Source organism: Opisthocomus hoazin, chromosome 8 (genome assembly GCF_030867145.1).
Source record: "Opisthocomus hoazin isolate bOpiHoa1 chromosome 8, bOpiHoa1.hap1, whole genome shotgun sequence".
NCBI classification, from domain to species: domain Eukaryota; kingdom Metazoa; phylum Chordata; class Aves; order Opisthocomiformes; family Opisthocomidae; genus Opisthocomus; species Opisthocomus hoazin.
Genome location: NC_134421.1, coordinates 56,475,957 through 56,502,990, shown reverse-complemented (window position 1 = coordinate 56,502,990; position 27,034 = coordinate 56,475,957). Strand labels below are relative to the sequence as shown.

Sequence of the window (27,034 nt, the reverse complement as noted above, 5' to 3'; positions counted from 1 at the left end):
CTGCAAGCCAGGACAGCTGTGTGGAAACCACAGCCTGATGCTGATACTCACAATGTGACAGAGACTCTTTCCATGTTGACCCCCTCAGACATCCTCCAGGAGCTAACAGATCACTGATACAAAGCTGTATTCTTAAACATATTATTTATCATTTCTCCACTAGGCAATTTAGATATAATCTTTTATAGTCTACAGTCATCTGAATCAATATACTTATGGTGTGATCCACGCTCATTGCAAAAGTAAAAAAGTTCATTCTTTTTACCACTCTTTCCTGTGACTATTTCCTTTTATTCTTATTAATCTGACAACTAGTTTCGGCTTAGCTAAGGCTAAAGCCTTCAACTGTAAAATTCAGACTTGATACAATATTCTCTGGTCGGTTAGAAGCCTACAAAGGTGCACTAGCACCACTAGAAGCCCTGCCAGCATGCCCCACCCACATTTCCTATTTGGTTAGGTAAGGAGAAGCCCCATATTTCTTCCTCAGACACCGTTTAAGCGTAACACAGTTTTGGCCCATGATTTGGGCTCCTCTGCACTACTACTGGAATGTCTTGTAGGAATTCTGACCAGTGTTGTGCTTGGTCTGCTCTGGTGCTCTCTGGTACTCCCTTGAACACCAACACGTACTTCTGTCCATAGCAAGTAAAGGTCAAATTTGAGCCAACACAGTATTTTTTTCAATCCATTTTAGTAATTTATGATTTTCTTCCCCGACTCTAACAGAGAATGAATTTCTAAGGGATGGCTGAGGTGGTAGGCTAAAGCAAACATATGTAAATTATTGTTTTACTGCTTACTACATAAGCCTTAAATTACCACTGAGGGGACAGAACAGCAGATGCAGCGATGCCAGTAAACTGGAGGATTTATAGCCTAAAATCTTGGTGCTAAAGACGGCTGATCACAGGGCTGCACCCTGAGAAATGGCATGGTTGTAAAAGCACCTCACTTTGTTCACATGTCCACAGAGGCCACAGGAAGGGTTGTAGTGGTAGTTAACTTGGGAACAATAACACGTTGTGTAACAAGAACAATTTACAATGTCAAATGGGAAGAATGCAGGAAGGTAACACAGGTTACAAGGTTTATCTCAATGACCCATTTATTATCTATCTAGCAAACATCGTAACTTTTAAAGCCAACTTTCTCTCCTCAGTGTCTGATTTTATAACAGGTCTCTCATCTCGAATGACACCAAGCCAAGCGGCACAGCTGATACCCCTGAGGGAAGGGATGCCATCTGGAGGGGCCTTGACAGGCTTGAGGAGTGGGACCATGTGAATCTCATGAAGTTCAACAGGGCCAAGTGCAGGGTCCTGCACATGGGTCAGGGAAATCCCCAGTATCAGTACAGGCTGGAGGATGAAGGGAGTGAGAGCAGCCCTGCCGAGAAGGACTTGGGGGTACTGGTGGGTGAACAATTGGATATGAGCTGGCAATGTGCGCTTGCAGCCCAGAAGGCCAACTGTATCCTGGGCTGCATCCCCAGCAGCGTGGCCAGCAGGGTGAGGGAGGGGATTCTGCCCCTCTCTTCTGCTCTCGGGAGATCTCACCTGGAGTCCTGTGTCCAGCTCTGGAGCCCTCAGCTCAGGAAAGACATGGAGCTGTTGGAGCAGGTCCAGAGGAGGCCCACAAAAACGGTCCGAGGGCTGGGACAACTCTCCTCTGAGGAAAGGATGAGAGAGTTTGGAGCTGTTCAGCCTGGAGAAGAGAAGGCTGAAGGGAGACCTTATTGTGTCCTTTCAGTACTTAAAGAGGGCTTATAAGCACGGTGGAGCGACACGTTTTACCAGGGCCTGTAGGACAGGACAAGGGACGGTGGTTTTAAACATTAAGAGTGTAGGTTTAGATTGGATGTAAGGAAGAAATGTTTTATAATGAGGGTGCTGAGGCACTGGAACAGGTTGCCCAGAGAAGCAGTGGCTGCCCTGGAAGTGTTCAAGGCCAGGCTGGATGGGGCTTTGAGCAGCCTGATCTAGTGGAATCATGGCAGCGGAGTTGGACTAGATGAGCTTTGAGGTGCCTCTCAACCAAAACCATTCTATGAGTCTATGATCTCTATAAAAATTGCTTATTCTTACCAACTTTATGTTGTACTAAACAGGATCGATACGTGATAATGTAGGCAATCAATTAAGGAATGCGTTTAAGCAGGTACGTCTTTTTAATCCACAGGAGCAGATAGATATTCTTCAGCATGACCTGCATTACCAAAATATTGGTTTAAATCATTATAAACTTGACCTGTCTCTCTTCCAAATCTTTTGGAGGTCTACTTCTTCATTAGCACCCTGTAATTAATTTTTTGCACAGTGAAAATCAAGCATGCCCTTGAAGTACTCTGATAGTACTGTGTATCCAGCCTTATCTGAGAGAGTGGAAGGTCTGAAGTGAAAAAATGTGAAGTGTTTTAACCACAGTAAAGCTGGATAATACCCACATAAGTGTGCCAGAAATCAAAGAAGAATCATATTCCACCATATTTTTGCCACACTACTCAGTTCTGTTTTGCAAGTAAGAGAGAGCCACAGGTTTTTTCCAAGAACTCTGGAAAACGCAGCTTGTCACAGCCATGTGATGGAGCTCTTCAGCTGCTCTGCCCTGTGCTCCAGGCTCATGGACTCCCCCATGTCCCGAGGAACATCTACGGTGCTCAGGCCCACTGAGGAAAGAGAAGAAAGTTCAAGATCAGTGAAGATGTTCCTAATACTGTCCCTTGAACACGTATGTGAGAGCCAGCTGTGGTCTTGTCCAAATGACATCTAGTATGGACAAGAAACTTTAATCCCATTGCTCAGGAATTTGAAACTGGAACAAAAATCAATACAAAGTTTTTGCTTTGCATGTCTTTTGCTGCCCATTTATAACTGTGAAGTATTTATTTTCTTCCACAAAGAAAATGCCCCAAGAAAGTTTTTAGACAGCTGCTTGGGTATTATAAAAAAATTTTATCTCAGTGCATCTCCTGAAATACTTTTGGAAAATAGAAAATAACCAACACAGGGAATAGAACAAAAGAAAACAATTCATTTTAAATATCGGAATACTGACTAGTGTTCTAATTCCTTTTCTACTTATCAGCAAACAAAGACTAAAGCATGAGTGGAATATTCTTGCTGCTGATGGAAAGAATGACATCACCTCCTCCAGAAAAATACCTGAACTATTTTAAAGCACATCTATGCTTTTATCATAAAAGTTTAAATTACAGTTATTATTGCAAATTATCTGGAAAAAAGCAGTTCTAAAGGCTTGTCAAAAAGGTTGATTGCAGCCCTTTATTCACTTGAGCCAAAAGGTAATTGAGAGAAAGTTGTTGATATACTGGAGGGCGTGGGAATGAATCCAGAAGACACTTTGTTTTCTTGTGAAGGGAAATGTTGCATGCTGTTCCTGAACCACGCAAGTTTACAGAATCCTTCCTTTCTTCCGAAGCTCAAACCTACCTCCATATTCTCTGTGTAAACTACCTATTGCTGTGAAAAGTACTAAATATGATTTGTTTCAAGCTGTTACAGCTGTGGCTTCCACCTACAAATATCTACACAAGTATTGATTTGTATTTCTTTGTTCAGATCCTTATTCCTATTTTAATTATTAGCCTCAACTGGAGTCCCTGCAGAGGTGTGAGACCTACCTCCTCCCCCCCATCCAGCTGCATCTTTTTAAGAAATAATGAAATTAAAAGTTTCCTGTCTGACAGAATGATAATGCTCTCTGGCAGTGTGCAGCTTTGGTCTTCAGTTGATAAATTGTTGTAATTAGCCAAAAAGGCCAGAAACCACAGCTCTTTCTTCTGTTTTAAGAGCCCAGTACAGGAATCAGAGATTTGTTATCTTCTTGATGGCCTTGAGTGGTACAGGTTATGTAGGGGGGTGTGTAAGAAATGGTTACTCTGCTCTGGTAAGAATGCTTGAACAGGTGTTTCCCTGTGGTGCTCACAGGCAGGACCGCTGGTAACATCCAAAAGTTCCTCCCTTCTGTCCACCTCTCAACTACATCGGCTGTTCTAATAAAAGAGCATATTTCTCTCTGCAAGCTATGCTTTGCTGATACTTGCAGTCCCTCAAAGCTGCAGAAAAATTGCTTTACCAGGCCCATGCTGACCTCGCCTGGAGCACGCCCCTGTGCTTTTCTGCAAAACCATGCATATGGACCAGTTCACAAGAAGAACTCTAAGAGATGGTAACTCTGGGTAGGCAGATAATTTTTTATAGTTCAGGTAACAAACTATTATCAAAGTACGTATCATGTTCAATAGAAACCTCCCTCACATATACTAATTCTTATACTTGGTGAGTGTAAGAACAGTAAGATTTTTTGAAGGTTTATAACTCTGCCTGGAGGGTTTTTTACACAATTACAGGGCATGTGTTTGCCACCAGCATGACACTATTGACAAATTTCAAGTGTGGGCTCTAATCTGTGCAATAAAGGAGCTTTGGGATGAAAGAATTGTGAATATAAAAATTTCTACCATCAGCACAGCATCTTTTCTCTTAGCTCATTTTTAGAACTCTAAGCTGAGCCATTTTAACTGGAACTTTTATTCCCAGAGTGCTTCTCTAAATGCTCTGCTTCAGCAGTCAGGGATGTAATCCATATCAGGGCTCTTCTAGCTTGTACCAGAAAGTGTGGCCTTCACAAACCAAAGAATAAAGTAAGATTATTCTTCAAATTAAGACGGAGAGACATATTTTTTTGCTACTTTTAGAAGAACACACTGTAAGCCTACTAATCAACACTGCAGGTAAAAGAACAGGAAAGCAAGGGGGAAGAAAAAATCACACAGACTAAGAAGGCAGTAGAAACAGTCCCTTTCTGAAGAGAATGTAAACCAAACCAGAAGCAAAATTCACTGAAATAGAAGAGGCAAATTTAGAGAGTATAAGACTTAAAGTAATCAACTAATGAAATAATTTGAAAATAAACCGATCTCAGTATAGTAACCATTGCACTGAAAAATATGATTTACTTCCTTCAGTTCTGGATACCCTTATTAACAACACAGGAAGTAAATAAAAATACAGACAATCAGGCTATCAATACAAATAATCACATATGCAAAGCACAGCCCCATTATTTATCATGACACTCCAGACCAACTATTACCTAAGACACGCTCGGTTGGACTAACTAACCTAGCACATTAAAACAGATAAAGTACCTAGTACTTACACAACCATGGAAGCATCTCTGTAAGCACCACCTATGGTCTTTACCATCTTAAATAATAAAATAAAATAAAATAAAATAAAATAAAATAAAATAAAATAAAATAAAATAAAATAACTATAAAAGAGAAATTATCTGAACAGCTATGTCATCCAAAAAACTCAAATCATTTCTCCATTCCCCAAAATCAGTGGACATATCTGTAGCCTCCCAGTGTTAATAACTTGACAACACAGAAATCGGAATGTAACTGTGAAGAATCTATTTTCTTTAAAATGGTTTTTGACTCAGTATAGCTGCCAGGACTAAAACTCAGGCTGATACACAGTGAATCATATGAAACATAAACCTAATTTATATTATTAATTTAAATAATTTTCTTTTTTTTTTTTTTTTTTTTTTTTTTGTCACTGAGGAAATGATACTCATGTGTCATTTCTGACTAAGGTAACCAAGCTCGTGATCACAAGTAGATTGAGCTCACTCCGATGCTTCTGAAATGCCTAATCACCAGTTACCAATGTCTTGGAAGACATCTGCTTTTGACCTGCTATTCACAAGTTCATGCTTTTTTCAGCACCTCTACAAGACTACAAATAATTGCAGTTAAAGATGGATCTTGACGTCTATCTTCTTACAAGAGCAAGGGATGTTCTAAGATGTAGCCACTATCTACAAGATAGCAGAGTTATCATATGAGGAAGAAGGATTCTCAGAAGGGCAAAGACATTTGGCTAAACTAAAAAAAGGTTGGCACATTAAACTCAGTCTTTCTGGTGAATACTGTCATTTTGAAGTCAAGTAGCATGAGATCACAGACCTGACTTTCCTGAAAGCCCATGTTGAAAAATTCATGATTTATACTCAAGACTTATAGTTTCATATTTTCATTCAAAACCATTCCAGCTTCAGCAGAAAAAAGCAGTCCTACACAATACCTTTATCAGAACAAAATTAATTCAGAGAAGATAAGAGCATAAAAAAATATAAAAATAAAAACATACTTATATAAGTATAAAAAAATACAGGTTTTCTCCGTCTTGTCAGTCTTTGGACACAGTCTCATCAGTCTTATTATTGATTGGTCATATAATTGGAAAGTTCATAGATGCATAAATTCATATTTTTTTAACATCTACCCTTTCAAAGACAAAGACCCTGGCTGGAGATTCTTTTAAATTTGTGTTTGTGGATTTCAGGTAGAAGATGGAAGGGTTTTTTTTGTCTTTAAGTGCCAGTGAATTGTCACCTTGAAACCGGTTTAATTAATTCATGTGATGTAATTAACAATGTTACTTTCTGTGGTTAGTACTATCTTTTAGAAGTACAATATAAACCTAAAGTAACTGCTTAGAAATGCAGGTGAAATTCTCTTTCTAAGACCGAGATTCTGAATGATCAGATCAAAGATGGATTGAAACAGTTTGTCTGAATAGACTAATTTTCACTTTGATTGTTTTTCAGCTGACTACTGTAATAGAGACGATGACAGCTAGTGTGAAGTTGTCTGAATCAGTGATACTAGAACACAAATATATGCCAATACTTTGCATAAAATCTGCAAAGCAGAGCTATCTCTGTGCTATGCCTTCTGACATCTCAGCATGCATATTGACTTGAATTGGCATCCTCCCTTTTTGATATTCTGGTATCAAAATAAAATGGAAAGCTAAGCACAGAATATAAAATCAGACACAGCTACCCAAAAAAGAGGGCAATGGTGAACAAATACAATCTTTTCATAACTAAAGTTAAATATTTAATTCTAGAAAACAAATATATTTAAGTAACTTTGCTGTACCTGACTTCATAGTTGTTCAAAGGGATGCCAGTCATACTGGGGATAGTTCTGAATACACTTAAAAAAAAAATCTATGACTGAGAAGTAACATGATAAACATTTGTAATCTGTTTGTCTTGCCAGGTGGCAATGGCTGACTAATCTGACGCACATCATGTTATTGGATAGAGCTGACTAGTCTTCATGTCACTCTAAATAAAATTTGTAGAAACATCAGTTTTGATGAAAGTGATAGATTTTCAAAAGATTTCACAGGGTTTTAGTCAGCCAGCTCTTTTAGTCAGAACTATGAATCAAACTTCACTGCAATGCTTTGAAAAATCAATCACCTCCAAACTATCTCCAGACAGTTCAATGTGAATAATTTTGTGAAAATCATGACTCTGAAAGACATAATTCTAAATCACTGTGGCTATGAAATACAATGAGGAGTAATCAATGTTTTGAAAAAGAACCTGAGCGCAAATGAACCATTCAAACCAATTGCTCTTATGGTTGTATCTGTAAGAGCAAGTCAACAGGAAAAGAGATTACATTGTTAAAGGCAGATTCTTCACCTTGATTAGAAAAGGAAATGCAATAATGAAACTTAAACTAATAACAGATTCATACTACATTTAGCTGTGAGAAACTTCCTCCTCTGTCACAGTAGGATGGGTGTAAAATAAACATATGAGGGGCTGGGACAGCAAATATAACAGAAACCAGAGAAGAAGTATTGAGTTGAAATAAACATTCAGTCTAAAATGGACTTGTACATTTCAACCCTCTTGCTTTTTTGGCAAATTTTGAGATTGTGACTAGAATTCTTAGGACAGAAGCTAGTGTAATGCTGTGTGTCTTTCAGAGCCAGGAGCCACTGGCTATGGAGAAAACACATGTGACTGACTTACCACAGCATATGGTTGATAATCTCAACATCACAAATTGTTCTGGTTTTGGAAGGAAGAGTTTTGAAACACTGTGGGTAGAACATGAAATGAGGAAATAGAGAAGTGTGCCATGGACTGTCTTAGTAAAAAACAGAAACACATCTGCAGGCTTAACAGAAGCTGACAGTGCCCAGCTACAAACAGGACAACAGCAGGAGGAGATAAAAATCTGCATCTTCCCTTTTTTACCAGCAGAAAACCCCATACTTGCAGTGCACTGTTTCAGAAGACAAGCGATGTTGCATGCAGCTGATGAGAGAAACACACATAGCAGGGTCGACAGCAACATAGCTTGAAGTTGGGTTCCTATGTAACTGAACCAATGGCAACGTGGCTCTCTAAAAACTATCAGATGAAAAGCGACACGAATAATGACAAAGTGAAACTGAAGATAGACATTAATTCCTTTCACTCTCTGAAGACACTACGACTACAAAGCGTATGGGTATGCTTGCAGGTATGCATGTACAGCCAGGTGAAAACGCATTTACCTGAATCTCCAGATTTTGAGTAAGAATGATGTTAACACCTTACCCACTGCTTTACACCTCACTCAGAGTAATGAAAGTATAATGCAGCTGGACTTCTTTACCTTTGAAACTTAATTTGCTAATCCTAAAAATCTTAAAGTCTTTCCTGTGTTCTTCTTTCTGATAATCTATTTAGCTGTACAGAGAGTAAGATATATGAGAATAAATAATGCTTGCTTCACAGAAAGTGAGATACAGCCTGATGACACTGTTAAAGTATTGCCTCCTAAAATTAGTTTCAGATATAGGAGTAAGTAGCTTGCTCTTCGGAAAGGAATAAACACCTGTGGGTAAAGCAGACTTAAAACGAAAGTGCTTACCATCACTCCCTAGTCCTGTCCCACTTTCTGGACAGACACCAAAATGCTATATTTGCATGGAATTTGTACGGAATCCATCAGATTTCTAACCTGGTCTGATTTGTGGAGTTTGTTGTTCAAAGCTCTGGATTTTTTTGAGATTTTTTAGGTGAGTACACACCTCGGTACTGAACTTAATTGTTATCTAGTTGCTGAAAACAAAGTGCAAAGACGTCTATCTGTGACAGGCAGATCTGACAGAGGGCCTCAGAAAAGACCCACAGGCTCTGAAGCAGCAGCTGGTAGCTAGGGTGGATACCCTACAGCTGCTCTATGTCTAAAATACCACCGTATGTGTAGGTCTGAGCAACTGAATGTCATTCCCCATGTCTGATAACACTCTCTAGCAGGGAGACCTCATGAGTTTTGTCACCTAAATCCTGGGATTAATGTCTTAGCCAAGGAAACTTCTAACCATTTTTTAGACACATTTTGTCCCCCAATAGAAGTGCAATCAGCAGATCAATATGAGTGGTGCTAAGGCTCCTCACATCTCCATTCTATAAGGCTCAGGAGGTGCACCTTGATTTAGATGTCGACTGGTTTCCGGGGCCAAATGTCTCCACTACATAGGTGGTTCAGTGCTCAGGGAAAAGTGATAGGCACAAACTGGTGGTATAGTCCACAAGTAAGTTAGGAACCTACTGTCCCTAAAGAGCACTGGAACACTTCTGGAGCAGTGTTTCTGATTTAGTTTCCTTCCAAACAGAATCTGTTTCATGGGTATACAACTGTCCTCAGAACTGAACTAATACACGGTAAATTGAGACAATTAAGGGATTTGCTTCTAAAGTGCATTATCGCTCTGAACCAAGCTGCCAATATGGACCAAGTTACACTGTACATTCAAATCTTAGATTTGGAACAGGGCCACTAGGCCAAACCACTTTTATAGTTTTATCAGCTTCACTGCTTCGTGAAATAGCTTCCATGGTTTCAAAAGCATTACCTTTTGAAAAAACTTGTCCTGCCTTTACTTGCCTTTGTACATCACCCGAAGAATTTCCAGGCTCCAAACCTCCATGGGCAACTGGCAAAAGTTACCTTCTTTGTATCAAAGGGGTTAGAGCAACTCAGAGTTGATGGCCATTACCTGATCTTTTATAGTTTAATGACTGCATTTCAAGTTCCTGTTACAGTCCAAACATTCAAAAAACCAAACAGGTTTCAAGTAAAATTATGACTAAATTACAACAGCCTTGATACAGTTGTATCTCAGTACCTTCAAGAGACAGCAGCTAATGTAGAAATATTTTCTTAATGACCCAATTAAAATATCTTGGTTTTTAATAGTTTTGCAATGCTGAAGCTACTATCATGCTTAAGTAAATCTCATATTCACCCATCTGTGATTAAATTTACAGAAACACCTTCTACAGCATCAGTATTTGGCTGTGTAACTTATCTCATGATTTGCTCTTCCCCGATCCACCAAGAACACAGCACATACTGCTTATGTGTCCACTTCTAAAAGTCTTCTACAGCACCTTACATAAACAGCATAGAATCTCTGATTCCTTTCGTATCTATTTTTATTGAAAGACTAGCGAAATGGCAGTTCTGTGGAATGATGTTCATCATTATCATGGTCTCAGAGTCAAAGATGCTGTTGCTGTAAGGAGGTAGGTGCTAATACGCTAACACTTGCGCTGGCTTTTAACCCTGTGCAGAAGACTCCTCTTTTTGGTTAAGGAAACCAGGAGAAGTAACTGACAGGGTGTGTTCAGTCAAATGGGCTCCTAGAGTATCTTTGAAGTATTTTCTTACCATCCACCCTCCTTTTCACGTTTCAGCTCACTCTATGTGAATTGCTTGGTCACTTCTGTATAGTCTATCCAAACCACACCTACTACGCAGTGCTGCAGGGGCATTGTTATTAATGATTCAATAAGCATTCAATTAATCTGACTAAAACCGAAAAGGTATCATATTATTTCATTAAGAGCATTAAGAGAATCCTGTCATGGCAGTTTTCTGCAAGCGGAAATCCATGGGTGGATGCATCCTTGCAAATATGCAAAATATGCAAAATTTCTGACTCATATAGGAGCATGGTAAGCACAGAAGTGCTGTGTCACTTTAGTTTGGTGAAGAAACTATTCTCATGTTGATGAAATAGTTAAATTGCACAAGCACATCAAATTTCAAGTATATTTCTACCAATGAATTTAGAAGGCATAATGTATTTTCCTCTTTAGTACAAAATCTTTAGTTTTCCTTGGAGTCATCAATATCTGAAAGATGTCAGCAGAAGCAGAAAACCAGCCTGCAAACTAAATAACTTGTTTAGAGCAGGCTACTAGTGAATGATCAAATTCTACATGAGTTTTTGTAGCCTGGAACAGTTCAGCAGTAAATGCTGTTGATTGTTTTAGGGCACTGCCTAGCACAAATACACAAAATAGCATGAAAAATGCAGTCCCTAAGATGCAATCTCATTTGCTGCTATTTGTTGCAGGGGAAATGGTTGGCTTGGAATTCTGTTGACCTTTATGGCTCCCAAGGGAAGCTCTCTCAGACAGCCAGGTCCTTCCATCATGCTTTGAAATTCAGCCTGTTTCTCAAATAAATGAATGTTCAACGGATTATAAGATTTTTGTCTCGGATGCAAAATGATGAAACTTTAAGAATAGTCTCATGGCTTGCTGGAATATGTTTCAATTAGTGAAGCTTGCTTTAATTCATTACAATTCTCTAGGACATCCCGTGTTAATGTTTTTAACCATTATACTTCTTCATTCCTTGGGCTGAAGTGCAGTTGACCTCTCTATGTGGTTGGGCACTAGTCTGAACCACAGCAGTGCAGTTGCCAGGAGAAGTCAAGGGGATGCTACCTTTGGCACCCATAATTATTTTGAACAAATGTAGAAAGTGCTGCACTTACCATCTTCACAGTCCACAATCAAATTTTCTATGCTTTACTGGCATTATCACATATTAACCCCTACAATGCCCTGAGCCTTGCTTAGAATAAACACACATTAGAAACACCAAACTGGTGAAAAATGAATAAACAGGAAGGAAAGTAGTTTTTATTCATATTTTATGAACACTTTTTTATTAATATGTATCAATTATGTATTAATCAGTATGTAGTATGTACTGTTTAAAGTGATTAAAAGCTGCCTCTTACAGAAAAATGCAATTTTCAGTTACAGATTTGTTTTTAGCCTGCTTCTGTAGAGCCACTAGGGAATGTAAGAAATGATATTTCTGAAAAATCTAATGTGAAAAAATAATCGTTTGTCGCCTTGATATTAAAAAATGTAGCAAAGAGGAACAGAAGTGCTGCACATCACTCAGTGGAGATGACTTTTATATTGAAGTTTTGGGAAGAAATTAATCATTGCTGTAAGTGGGCAGAACGCAGCTGGGAGTGGCTGAACTGTGCTTGCAGCCAAGGCAAGCTGAACAGCACTCTGTGAAGCAGCTTGGCTGGATTCCTGAGCAGTGAGAGGCTGCTAACCATCAGCCTTTTAGAACACCACAGTAGTAAAAGCCCACCAAATGGCTGCAAGAAAGTGTTTGGTCTCAGGCCCAGTGGGAATTTCCTCAGATTTCAAATAGTGGGGGCCATATGCCAAGATTCCTGCAGCACTGCTTCGCTCGAAAGTAAACAGCTGAAGATATTTGGCTCAGTTTTTACTACCGCTGCTCAAGCAGCTTTAGTATGGGTTTACATGGGCACAGGTATCACAGCACTGGAATTAGGAAGAATCCTTTTTTAAGTCAATGTTCTTTTGCTAAATCTCCAGAAAGTGTGTGCAGAGAAGATATGAATTGGTAAGAAACCACTTGGAAAATAAATAAACCTGCAGATTTTTCACTCGTCTCAAGCAGAAATCCCTCTAATCATCCACCTGTTCACAAGGGCAACACCTGAGTGTGGGATAGAGTAGGATGTGCTCTTCAGATTTCATGAAGGACCATTTTTCTCCTCATCCAGATTATAATTTTTCAATGATAATGTTATCAGTGTTGCAGTTACTGTAATACACAGACTTTGCTTCCTAATACACTAATGCTACCACCAAAGTAGGTAAGTTCCAAAAACGCAGATTCACCTTAACAGCCCAGTGGTCATGCTGAGATGAAAAAACATCAGGTTCAAATGCCATGCCAGAATGCTTTCTTCTGACACCTGGACATGCTGCAAATGGTAATTGACTTGGTCTTCAAGAATGAGATTACCAAAATATTACAGCACTGAGCAGTACCAACTCATCTGCTCCAACAGCTGTTTTGCTGGCAGACTCCAGGGAGACCTCTTATACTCTCATAATGAGGTATTAATAACAACCTCAGAAAAAACCTGCTTGCTCTGTCTTGTAGAGGAATTACCAGTAACTGCAAAACTCCCTTTATTGCAATGTACTGGATGGAAACACTGGTGACCAGGAAGGCACTCCCTGGATCCTCCTCTGCAGGTGTGAAGACACTCCTGACCTACGTACTTCCTTCTGATAGAAAAAAAACATATGTTGAAAGTCCAATACTTGGTCAACAGAAAACTAAAACCAGGCCAGTGGGCTTTGATGTGTCTTTCATATGTGGGATAGTAAGAGGATTTTTTGGTTCTGCCTGCTTAGATGAGAAAAAGCATTGATCCTGTAGGAAATGATAATGAGAGCCACTTACATACTGATGCTACAATGAGTTCACTTTATTGCATAATAGAGGACAAATGACAAGACTAATTGCAACAGAAAAGGACCGAATCACAAAGCCCCGTCCTCCCTCAAAAACACACAAGGCTATTCTTTCTTGCGGTTGCTGTAAAAGTTCTCAGAATATTTCAAAGAAAAAAAGTCTTTGTTTAAGGTTATAGTCCTAGAATCCATAATATCTGTATCTGGACTGTTTCTAAAAATCAGTGTCTCTCAGAACAGCATGAAACCTTACAACACCTAGGTTCAGCTTCTCCCAGGCATTGTATACATGTATACTGAGGTCTACCTGCCAGGAAAAAAATCAATAGCAATGCAGGTTAGATGAGCAGGTGGCAACACAAAAAAAGGCTGCATAGAAAAATAAACATTCAGAGAACCACAGATGCCTATTGCTAGCTGATTTCTCCAGGACTTCTAGGCCTACAAAGGATCTCTCAGACATTGATCATTTTGCCTTGGTATGAAAGAGATGAACAATCCCACTGAAGTTCGCGGGAGCTGACAGATGCTATGAAAAGCTTTTCACTACCGCACTGACAAAGCTGTTTGCCTGTTCTGCCAGAGGAAAAGATCATATGGCTTCACCACTGAAAGAAACAAAATAACAACCAAATACTGAGCAATTCTTTTAAGGTGAGTAAGTGTTTAGGCTGCTCTTGCTTTCGCAATGTAGAGAATCCCATCATTTCTGTATGAAAAGCAGGTCCTGCATTGTTTAGGTTTGAAGGAAATAAGATGCAGCAACTTTTTTTTCAGCAATTCTGAAGCTCTTATAATCCGAATGTTATAATCAACGTTTCAGTAGTGGCATATAACAGTTAAATTGAGATAGAATGGACATGAATCTTCAAGATTTTCAGCACCCCAGGACACAAGGAAGAACCAGGGAGCATTTTTGACAAATTAGACCTGGACAAGCATGATAGAAGTGATTTGACGTTGTTAGGCTTGCCTTCTGTGAAGGTAAATATCTGTTTACTATGATAACACCAATGAGCAACTTCTATTAAAACAATTCAAATTCATTCAAAACTGCACTAGGTACTTTGTCAACCATAGTATAAACAGGCAATTAATGTAACAGGTGATATGTACATCTATATATCATGGAAAAATGCAGAGTCGTCCCTTTTTCCTCTTCCATATTAATTAAGGATATTGGAGTAACTATTTTCCTCTTCAATGAAAAAAGAAAAAAAACACCACAGAATAACTCCTTGTCTTTAGTCATATAAATCCTCAAATTGGGTTACTTAGGACTGGAGCCAACAGAAGGATTAAACAAGCCAACAGGAGGGTGAAATGAAGCTGCAGCACCTAGCAAGGTAGTGCTTTCTGCTCAGATGACAGGCTGTTCATATGGAGCTACAGGACTTCCATACAGCCTTTCTGCTAAAGCCGTCTCTGACTGCGTGAAGGGGATACCAAAAGCCTAAATGGCTTGGCCAGCCCTTTTATTTTAATCCATTTCACTCACCAGTTGTATAACCCTTGATCGTTGCATACTAGTGACATTATCCAAAGCGGTGTTGGTTTTGCACCCTGAACAACTTAAATCTCTTCTAAGACGTGTTTCTCAGTGGAGAGCTGAGCTTGTTTCAGAGGAGATCCCTTTAGCTCTAGCTGTCCTGCCTTTCACAACACGTTGACCCAGAGGCTTGTGGCTGTCCTGGTTTGTCTCAGCCGGAGATCCTGAGGTGGAGAGGGTTGACAGGGCCACCACTGCAACCTGGCAGGGAAGCCGGCCTGGGTGGTCGGAAGGACTGCAGCACAAGACCTTTCCGAAGTCGAGCTGCCGTGGGGCTGCTAGCCCTTGCACCCCACGCAATGCTGTGCTCCCAGGGCTGTGCAGCTGTGCGGACTAAGTGCTGGACTCGTCTTGGTGTCGGCAGCAGGAAAAAGGCTAAAACCTTTTCCTCCCTTCCCCATTGAATTTATTGTTGGTATGTGAAGTACTTCCTTCACAAAGAGAGTATACTATTGAAATGGCTGAAAGGCTGAAGCCTAACGTGGGCAGGTGGTGCAATTTTTCTTGTTATCTGAAGCTGGCAGAAACGTATTTACAAATGAATCAACTCCGTTTCCTAGGCAGAGAGACAAATCAAGTCCCTAGAGCTTCGTACCATGGGAAATGCTTTGCAAAGTGTTCCAAGTAGTTCTTTATCAAATGACACCGTGGTTTGGAGCCAGCAGCTCCTCATCAAAGTATTGATCCTTTCCTGGCATTACAACATCTTGTTGAGATGATGACATAATGTTTCCAGTGGAAACAAGGGCACCTCAGCCCCTCTCCAGACATGCTTGAGCACACTGAGAAGAGCAATGAGATGCAGAGTGCTGATAAATAGTCCTTTGCCTTCAAGAAAGGAGAACCTGAACGCAAACAAGGTTTTATTAACATAAATGTTTCTTTTACATTTTGAGATGAGTGGCAACAAAAGCAAATAAGCTTCAAGCTTCAACCCGCCTCATAAAACACAACAGATTTCCTAAGCTAGGTTAGCTACTGAAAGGCTACTGAACAACAGGGGTGCTATGGAAAACACTATGGCCAAACCCAAAGCCTGCTGAAGGCAGTTTTATTCTAGATGCATCATTTCTAAGAACTAAACGAAAACCGACTGCTATTTCTCTACCACAATAATTTTCTCATTAATTTTACTGGTTTTGAGCACACTGCCAATTATTAGCACTGAAATAAAGGGGACATTTTCTTCTATTGTGCGGCGTGTAACAGACAGAAAATCGGAATACTATAAACTCATATAGCTATTACTGTGGTGATTTATTCCTTCACTGCTCCCACATGTTCACACTTCAACTGGCTAATTATTTAAGAGCTAGGAAGAAATTGCCCGAGCTATATTTTCCTAAGGAAAAGGCCCCAGTTCAGACCCCCTCTCATGAGGCATGTTACAGGGGGAGTCAACCTTCCTGACTTCTCAGTGAAGAGACAAGAGCACACTTCCAGACAGCAGTTTACATCTTAGCTAGATGAAAAACCATGCAAAGGTGGTCCTCTTTCTTCACTTACACAAACATAGGAAAGCTCATTTTTAGACACAGCAATTTAAATACATTTGTTCCATTAAATTTCCTCTTGCCACAAAGGAAAAAAAAATATCAGTATTCTTGGTGATACTCTGACAAAACCACATTTAAATTTGATTTCTATACAAGACTAAGCATCTGTATCTAATGTACATTCATATATATACACGTATACATGTATGCTATGCCTAAACCAATGCAACGTAACTGTTTCTCTGTTGTTGAGAGCTGAAGTAACACAAGCCAAAAGAGAGATGAATAACAGGAAGAAATTCAGAAGGGAATAGCTTTGAGAGCAATTCATAGGTTGCACAGCCTAAGGGACTGTTATGATAATCTCCTATGATTTTCTCCACAAAGAACGTAGATTTTTCGCACAGTAAAAACCTCAATCAAGCCAAATGAACTGCAGCTGAAGTACAGCATATTTTTCAGCATGACAATCTGTCTTGATTTAAAGAACTGAATTTATGGAAAAGCTCCTACATCCTCTACCCAATGATGCAATTGCTTATCTTCACTCATTAGATAGTACTTCCTCTGAACTTCTTCTACTATTAATTTCTAACCATTAAATCATGTTATGACTCTGCTACGTTCTGTAGTAGTAATTGCCATTGTCATTATTTGAAACTTTTAATTTTTTCCACCTACAAATGCACAGCACCAGTAATTTAAATTTTTAGATCATTAGTAAGAATGTTGGCTAGCATTGTCTGAGAACTAGTACAAACAGAAGGGCACCACATACAGATTAATTTAAATCATAGACAATAATGATGGTATGGGATCAGCTTGTTATTAATAATCTCAATAATTATAGTATTATTATCAATGTGGGAACAAGAATATGGTATGACATGAACTATGAATGTAAAGTTTTTGTCATGCAGTACTTCTAAAACTTTTTTTTCAGTATCAAATAAATCCTTGGCTTTTTTTTGTGTGTGAAAAAAACAAAGGTTTGTCTGGGCAGATAGGTAGAAACCTATCCATTTTTCCTCAGCTACATTAGCTAGTCTAACATAAAATACTATGTCCTTGTACAAATCTTTCCTCTCACAACACAAAGCCAAAAAGGAGAAAACATAGAAGTTTTCAAGCTTCATTAGAATTTCAATATTCTTCTTGTTCTGCAGCCCATGGCTGATTTTCAGAGTTAGAGAGATTTTTAAAAAATGATGCATAACGTATTTATTTCCTCTGGCTACTTGCGAAATCTTATTATAATGTCCATGCACACTAGAATTATTACCACTGTGCCTCAGGATTTCAGTACAAGAGATTAATCCTTTGAGCTCCTTCTATTTAAAATGGCTTTAACTTCTGAGGAGCTGCCTGTGATTGCCTTATCATTTTCTCTTCAAAACTCAGGGACTCTCTGGTGGTTTTATGTCAGTATTCTTAGTTCATTTCTCGCACTAAGATTGCCAGTCTTGAAACAATTGTCAAGACCATTCAAGTGAAATTGCAAATTTTCATTTCAAGGTTTAGAAGCTAAGCTGTTCTTCCTTTTGTTACTTTACATCATGATGCTACATGCTGTGTTACACAAGAAAGCGATATGAATAGCAGAATAATTCATTCTCATTTAGTCTGAGTTTTCTTGGCCCTCCTTGTCCAAAAAGCTGGTACCATTCCTACCCCTTTCTCAAAAGTAACAAGGTCTAAAAAGAGCAAAACTATGCAGGTTTTGATTTTTTTTCCAATTCCACCAAAATTCTTAAATTTGGGAATAGATTTATGATCTTCAGCTAATGAGTCAATGCTTTAAAGCAAATGTCTAAAATACTTGGTTACTTTTACCACATCTTTTCACCCAAATATCTGGAGTTACTCTCATTTTCTTTGCAGCATTATTTTGCTTACATCTCTTTCACCAAGCCCTCAGCCCCTCTGTTGCTGAATCATAAGCCTTCCCAACACTCTCATCAGAAAATGGGTTGCTCAGCCAACAGCATTACCGCAGGAGCACTCAGTAACTCTTTTCTACTGAAAGTCATGCTGCAAGGATCCTGCTACTAGAACTCCAACTGCAATACCATCATAGAATCATCACAGAATCATCACAGAATTGGTTGGGTTGGAATGGACCTTACAGATGATCTAGTTCCAACCTCCGTGCCATGGGCAGGGACACCTTCCACTAGATGACGTTGCTCAAAGCCCCATCGAACCCGGCCTTGAACACTGCCAGGGAGGGGGCAGCCACAGCTTCTCTGGACAGCCTGTTCCAGTGCCTCACCACCCTCACAGTGAAGAATGTCTTTCTTATATCTGATCTAAATCTACCCTCTTTTAGTTTAAAGCCATTGCCTCTTGTGCTATCCCTACACACCCTTGTAAAAGTCTCTCTCCAGCTTTCTTGTAGGCTCCCTTCAGGTACTGGAAGGCTGCTATGTCTTCATTATATTCATCACTCATATTTGCATTTGCTTTCATTCAAACAAAAGCATACACAAACCACAAAAACAGTGATAAAAATTCATGTAATAAAGAACAGTTAATGAGGCCTTATATAGACATACCTCTAAAGTAGGAAATTGCATTTTTCTTTAAGAAAAAGAAAACACGATTTTGATACTTGAATAAAAACTATAATGTACTATACTGAAGGTATTTTTGGAAATTATATCTATGCTACACACTGTAAGGCCAACTGTGAATTTATATTCTATCCTGTATTTGTCATTCACCTTACACTACCTGAACTCACTCTACCACTAATCCTTTTCTACAGAAATTGTATTAATAGGATTTCAATACTGAAAATAAGTGGAAAACTAAAAAAGAAGGGAAGGAGGCTGTTTTCAGTTTAAGTGTACATTTCAACTGCTATGCAGAGAAACTCAGAAATGGACTAAAAAACAAACAGTGAAACTTAGTTACCTTCTAATAGACATTCGGGTCAAAGAGAAGTTACTCGAGAAAGAAATGGGGCTGAATAGCATGGTAAAGGCTTTGCTATCATCAAGAAACACCAACAAAATCCAGTCCCTCACAAAGACACAAAAGACATGAAAAAGGAACTAATAGTGGCTTTGAGGACTGAAAAGAGAAGTTAGTGATAGACTTCAATTAGACACAGAGATCCAAGGAAACCACAAACGGAATTTCAAAATGCACTCATGTTGGAGCTGGATGGTCAAAGACAAGACTAGAGGAAAAAAAAACCAACACAAACAAAAAACCCCCCAACCAAACCCTGCAGCAGTCAGTCATGAAGATTGTCAGAGAATAAATTTGGGCTCTCGAGATAAACTGTAGATGCCAATCAACATGCAGCTTGATGTGTTCTAATACCTGAAAATATCTGCTGAAGCTATTAATCAAAATATTTCATCAAAATTTCTGTGTAGTGTCATGTCTCCATTCTTCTTACACACATGGGGGAAGTTAAAGATTCACTTCTAAATAGCCTTTTTGACCAAAAAATGGAAGGGGTCAAGGACATGACTGATGCCAGTGGCATGCAAATACAATGTCTCCATGTTGAATACGTATTCTGAGAAATTGTGTTTAGAATAATGGATCAAACAGAAGAAGAAACACAGACTGGCCAGGGAATGAACTGAAGGGAACACGTCTTTTACAGACTTTTATAGGTCTGGAGGTTTCTAACACTGAAGAAGTCTCAAAGCTCTATATACAAATTTATCAGACGTTGTTATAAACAACAGGTCAGAGCAGGTCAGTATCAGCAGTCACAGCAGCAGCAGGATAACCAAAGAGCAAACAGTGCTGAGAAATATTTCTCCCCATGCCTGGTACATTTCCTGAAATTTGAGAGGAAGTTATCCGTTTGAACCAAAATGACCAAAACTAAGAGGATGAACTAAATCTGCTGTTCAGTTACTTCTTAGAGTTACAAGACACTTCATTTCAAGTACTTTCTCTGAAAAATTCAGTAATACAAGCTTTGAAAAGAAGAAGGAAAAAAAAAAAAAGAGGCCACTTAGCAAGATGAGTATGGCTGTTCTAAAAAGAAACCTAAGGGATCTGAGAGCCCTACTCACTCTCACATTACATGTCCAAATCTGGTTTTGCACTGCAGCAAATTTCAGATGATACTTAAAAAAAAGAAAAGCCAATTTGTAGATTCAGAAAAAAAGCTCCAGACACTCATCTTTTACATTCTGCCATACTTCATGTCCAGTTTTCAGATTAAAGCAACAGTAGACAGTTTTGCTATTTGTTAGAACTTTGGCAAAAGATGTGGGTCTGTGTCTGTTCCAAGAAATTGCCTACTCTCACTGACTTTAGATAAATGGTGTCGCCTGCTTCCTTATCAAGCCACAGTACTAAGCAGGTCTTCTGGCACCTGTACAGCTCTCCCAATAACTCAAGAACATCTTTTAGCCTCAGGAAAAATCAGCTAATGCTACAATTTTTCTGTGCACCTTGCTCTGATAGCAAGTTAAATGTGAAGTTTAGAAACTAATTTGAACTGTATGATTTAAAGAAAACAAAGTTCTATCAGCAATGAACAGAAGAGAACTATCACGGCTCAGAGCCAAATCTGCATTGATTTATTTCTCCGTGTCTGAAGTCCTGTCATGATGCAATGCTATGTTTAAAGCTTCACTGTAAGTACTGGAGGCATAATGAGGTGGAATTTCAAGGAACTTGAAGTATGTTGGAAAGAGGACCTGTTCCTTTTGCCAACTTCCCTGTCTTCCACCCAAGACTTCCACTTATAAAGCGTCCTTCCTCCTTTGAGTCATTTAAGCCTCAGCCACATATTGCATCAGACTTCAGGGAAGAGCAATTTCATCAACTGGACTGCCGGTGAGCAAGCGCTCCTTGGACACACAGTGCTGCTCCAGGCTATGCCCGACAGAGAGTGTCAGATTATCAGCTGAAGCTGTGACCCAGATAAAAATAAAACTATAAAACCACCTAAAAATGCATGAAATGTAAACATGAGCACACTTACTAATATTTTAGTGAATGACAGCTTTTGAAAACTACCCACGTGGATCACTTTTCTAAAAGGCAAAACAAGAGACAAAGACATTTACCCAGAGCCAGCACACATTAATTTATGCTGTTTCCTGTTTCACAATCTTCTTTCACTGTTACTGAATACAGAGCGTGAGTGTGTACAATTCCATACATGTGCATTACCAGTGTAAGTGTATTTTGGCAAGTCGGCTCTTATTTTCAAAATCTTGTTCAATTCATGTCCAATAGGGAAGGCTACTTACAGAGAAAAAGTTACAAAATGCTATCATGACTGTCCATCTGCAATGACGACGACCACAGGCCACTACACTCTGATGTTGATTCCTTCCTCCTTTTATCCTCTCCAATTTTCTGGAGAAAAATTGCACTGCACTGAAAGAGCTGTTGTGACTATGTGATTTGCTGGACCATGTCTAACCTATTTCAGCCTAGCTATTGGCTATCCCTCTTCTTTAACATCCCTTTGTTCTTTCCTCCATGGTTCCACACGTCTATTTCTGCCATTTATCTCACCTTGCTCCGTGCATTTTTGTCTCAAAGTGCTCTACCCTCTGAGATTGTTGTCTTCCTTCGTGTAAGCGGCTCTCTCTGTTTCTACAACCCTTTTCTTTTTGTGCTGAATGCTAGTTTTGGGTTAGCTTGCTTGGCAACTTCACTCCTTTTACTAAATTTTATTTTAAAGAACTGTTTCTTCCATGTTGTTTACAATAAAGCAGATGGATATCCTGGCTTGGTAGAAAGGCACGTACATGCACCAAACAGAAACAGTGATCAGCCACCACAGAAAGCCTTGTGCACAACATTCAGAAGCAGTTCTACCAGTTTGTTAAAGCAGTAAAAACATATGCAGAAACCACTGCTCCAACACGGAGCTGGCCCATTTGAACTCAGTTTAACTTTTTTTTTACTACTTGCTTAAAGCAAACAAAAAAAATGCATATAGAGAAACACAGTCTTGTTAGCTTGCAGAATAAGTCAGTTTAAATCGCACCTCGCAGTTGCATGTACATTGCAGCATGTTGCTAATGCAGCGATGTAAGCATAAGCATGAAAAAGCACACTCCCTAGTTTATACAACGTAGCAGCAAATCCCCCTGGTGTGAGTGTGGCTAAGTTAGCAGGGGAGTGCTGTTGTCAGCTTAGTTACTTCTGTTTAACATCAATCTATACCTCCCTGTCCATCATCAGAAAAGCTTCTTTTCCCACCATACACTGCACCTCCACAGAAAAGTCTGCCTGTGTGACCATACCGGCACAGCCATATTAGCAGAAGCTCTCTAGAACAGACAGACTGAAAAACAAACTGGTATAACTCAATGTCCACTGAAACACCTGCATATACAGCTCACCAGCTATCACACACACACAAAAATCTCAGTGTCTACTTTGTTCAAAATATTGCTAGTGGAATAAATATTGCTAGCTAGAATCATAGCCCTAATTTTGATCAGCCACGAACATGGCTACATTTCTACATTTTGGGACATACAGCATTCCTGGGCATCCTCAGTAACATTTACCAACTGCACGCAGCAACCTGATTCTGAAAAATGCCGATGAAAAATGAAAGCAAAGAAAAAAAGAAAAAAGAAACAAGAAGAAAAGCCCACAGCCCACAAACCTCTCATTAGCTCAATACTTTATTTACCCATGCTGACAACAGACCTCTTTTTAACTATACATTCTGCATACAACTTCGTGTGAAACAAAACAAATATTACAGTAGGCCTTCTAATATTTCTTTGTGCTCTGAAGTAATAAAAATTCCTATGCAAGTGCTAAGTGAAATATTACTTTAAGATTACATTGCAATCCCAGTAGGGCATAGCTTAGTTAATATAGCCGCGTGGACTTTTAAATAGCTAGTTCGGATGTTTGAAGTAGTATAACTACAGTTAAGCATAACTCAACATTAATCAATTTCCCAAGCGCTCATTTAGAGTCTTGGGAGTGTTTGAAGACTATGTTAATCAGCTGCAGTAGGCGAGTCCCAGTAGTGACTGGCAGTGTTATAGTCCTTGAATGACAGCACCCGAACGCTGGCAGATCGCCTGCTCAAACACAATAAAGAGGTTGACAGCTGGATCTGTGTACACCCTCAGCTGCCCACGTCACATTTCTGTAACCAAAAAAGTTAAACAGGGACACTGCTAAAATACATGTTCAGACAACCTTCGCCTTCCAAGTACTGTACACCTGTGAAGTTACCTTCTTATGATACTCTATTAATACTGTTTTATAAATAATTTTCAAGACACACTCTTTTGTGGTTGGATCACGTTAAGAATTGAGCGTAGAGAATTGTACCTAAATTGCTTGATGGGGTCTTGAAAGGTTCCTCCTTCCAAATCCCTTCCATCTCCAGAACACAGGTTTATGTCAGGAATAAAATAAAACACAGAATAAGGAAAAAGTATAAAAGTGAATGGAAAGGGACTGAAAATAGTGTCCTTGCCTTCTTGAAATCCAGCAACAGAGAGGGCCCAGTCCAGCTCCGGTTGCCTTCAGTCCAGAGGTGTACACTGGCAGCAGCTCTCCACAGCAGCACTGACAGAGATTTTGTGACTGCATACTTCCAGTTTTTCTTGATACAAATGTAGCACCATTTTCAGGTCAGATGAAAATTGATGTGAAGAAATCAATTCAACAGTTATTTGTTTCCTGTATAAGATTTTGTACCATGCTAAAATCTTCAGCACAATTTAACATGTACTGAATATAGCGAAACCTAAAAAATACAGTTAACTTTGTACTGACTTTATTATGCAATTCAATAAAACTTGCACTTCTAAAATGAACCAGAAGTTCTGCGCGGCTGCACCAGGCTGACACAAAAGTTAAATGGCTTTCCCTCAGGATTCAGGTCAACTTCTACAAGGATGACAGATGGCTTAGGCTATCTAGGCTGCAGCTAATTAAGTTTCCCTTTGACAAATACCAACAATGAACAAACAAAAAGAACATAAACATAGTTTCAACATTCATATTAATGCTAATGATAAAATGTATCTTTTATGGTTTTAGCACCTTGACTGTCACAACTGAAATGACCTAATTTTTGTATTCTAACAGCAACAGGTCTAATTTAAATTTATCTAGCTAAGACCAAAGTTCCTTTCATGACCTTACAGGTTTCATTTTCACTTTACCTAATAGATGTAGTTCATATTACACTATATTTTTTGTGTAGCCTACTAGGGAAGCTCAGGAAGTGTGGTTTGGATGAGTGGTCGGTAAGGTGGATAAAGAACTGGCTGAATGGCAGAACTCAGAGGGTTGTCATCAGTGGCACTGAGTCTAGTTGGAGGCCGGTAACAAGTGGTGTCCCCCAGGGGTCAGTACTGGGCCCAGCCTTGTTCAACTTCTTCATCAACGACCTGGATGAAGAGTTGGAATGTACCTTCAGCAAGTTTGCTGATGATACCAAACTGGGAGGAGTGGTGGATACACCAGAAGGCTGTGCTGCCATTCAGCGAGACATGGACAGGCTGGAAAGTTGGGTAGAGAGGAACCTGATGAGGTTCAACAAAGCCAAATGCAGGGTCCTGCACCTGGGGAGGAACAACCCCATGCACCAGTACAGGCTTGGAGTGGACCTGCTGGAGAGCAGCTCTGCGGAGAGGGACCTGGGTGTCCTGGTGGATGACAGGTTAACCGTGAGGCAGCAGGGTGCCCTGGCTGCCAAGAAGGCCAACGGCATCCTGGGGTGCATTGAGAAGAGTGTGGCCAGCAGGACAAGGGAGGTTCTCCTCCCCCTCTACTCTGCCCTAGTGAGGCCCCATCTAGAATACTGTGTCCAGTTCTGGGCTCCCCACTTCAAGAAAGATGAGGAGCTACTGGAGAGAGTCCAGCAGAGGTCTATGAGGATGGTGAGGGGACTGGAGCATCTCTCCTATGAGGAAAGGCTGAGGGATCTGGGCTTGTTTAGCCTGAAGAAGAGAAGGCTGCGAGGGAACCTAATAAATGCTTACAAATATCTCAAGGGAGGGTGTCAGGAGGATGGGGCCAGACTCTTTTCAGTGGTGCCCAGCGACAGGACAAGGGGCAATGGGCACAAACTGAAGCATAGGAAGCTCCAGCTGAAGATGAGGAAGAACTTCTTCACTGTGAGGGTGACAGCACTGGAACAGGCTGCCCAGGGAGGCTGTGTATTCTCCTCCTCTGGAGATATTCAAGACCTGCCTGGACAAGGTCCTGTGCAGCCTGCTGTAGGTGACCCTGCTTCGGCAGGAGGGTTGGACTGGATGACCCACAGAGGTCCCTTCCAACCCGTACCATTCTGTGATTCTGTGATTCCTTGAAAGCTGCTGATACTCAAGGTCATGATGCATTACAAAGATCTTATAGGAACCTGTGCGAGGTATCTTGTTTAAAATACTTTAGCAGAGAAGAGGATATTACCCACAGCTTATTTATTTATAAGTAGCATTGAAATTACTGGGGCTTGCAGCTTTCAGTCATGGGCTGTGGTCTAGCAAGATTTGCAGAACATTTTATATTTGTCAGTTCTTAGAAGGTTAACTGCTAAAGTAAATCCCAAAGCAGGTAGAAAACTTCATTATTTTTCATTCTTCATAAATAACATACATATCAAACACATACTAAAGAACAAATGTCGTGCTGCAGGTCAGGTCTTGTACTACATGCCAGTTTTGAAGGTAATTATGGCAGAACATTTCCTGAACAAACTTTGACATATTTAATTAGTCTTGCATGACGATGCAGCAAGAAAACTCTGTAAGTCATCACCGCTTTCTCAGCAGCCATACTCCAAAGAATAACATAACACCATGCCAATTTTGCTCGCAGCAGCGATGCATGCTTGGATCAGAATTACTGAGAACTCTACACATACATAAAAAGACCCTCAATCTTCTATCATCTCGAAGCAAATTAACAAAGTGGATACAATGATTGCATGAGTCCAATCGTCAGGTGAACTTTAAAGCCTGGAAAGATTAAAACCCCTAAGGCAAGTGGGTAAGTAAATATTTGCAAAAAATTAAAGCGGAAAAAACCTGATGTGTTTCGTCATAAAATGGTGTTAGATCTAATTTGATTGAAATCTGTCCCCTTATCTTCAATTAACGTCACCTTCCATTGACGTGGCAAGTGTTTCATTCCTTCCCAAAGAGTATACTGAAATACTCTTTCTGGCGAAATCAAAAAGGATTGAAGCCTGAAAACAACATACCCGGAGTATCACGAAGTAAAAACTGCGTTTAGAGGAATGTCTTAGTTAATCACAGACAGGAACCAAGAGCGGGTCTCTGGACCGTCACAGGCTGGCACCTCACACACCACGCCAAGGCCAGGGAAGGGAAGGGGAGGGGAGAGGCTCCCCGGCGCCGGCGGCCTGAGCCCGGCCTCACACAGCGACCACAGGGCCCGCCGGGCACCGCCGCTGCCAGCACCTTCCTCGCGGTCCCTCTGCCCACGTCCGCGACGAGCGGCCCACTCGGGCCAGGCCGGACGCTGCCCCGCCGCGCCGCCGCCACGACGGGAAGTGCGGACCGGGCCGCCACCGCGGCGGGCTCTACCCCGA

General features: G+C 40.1%; 1 long non-coding RNA gene across 1 annotated transcript; it reads right to left on the bottom strand.

The window, feature by feature from the left end:
* Nucleotides 1-701: 701 nt before the first annotated feature.
* LOC142362285 (uncharacterized) lies at nt 702-27,007 on the bottom strand. The gene is made up of 3 exons (XR_012764909.1): nt 26,684-27,007; nt 23,945-24,073; nt 702-2,668 (listed from the first exon to the last, which is right to left on the bottom strand). It is a non-coding gene; the product is annotated as an uncharacterized LOC142362285 (long non-coding RNA).
* Nucleotides 27,008-27,034: the final 27 nt, after the last annotated feature.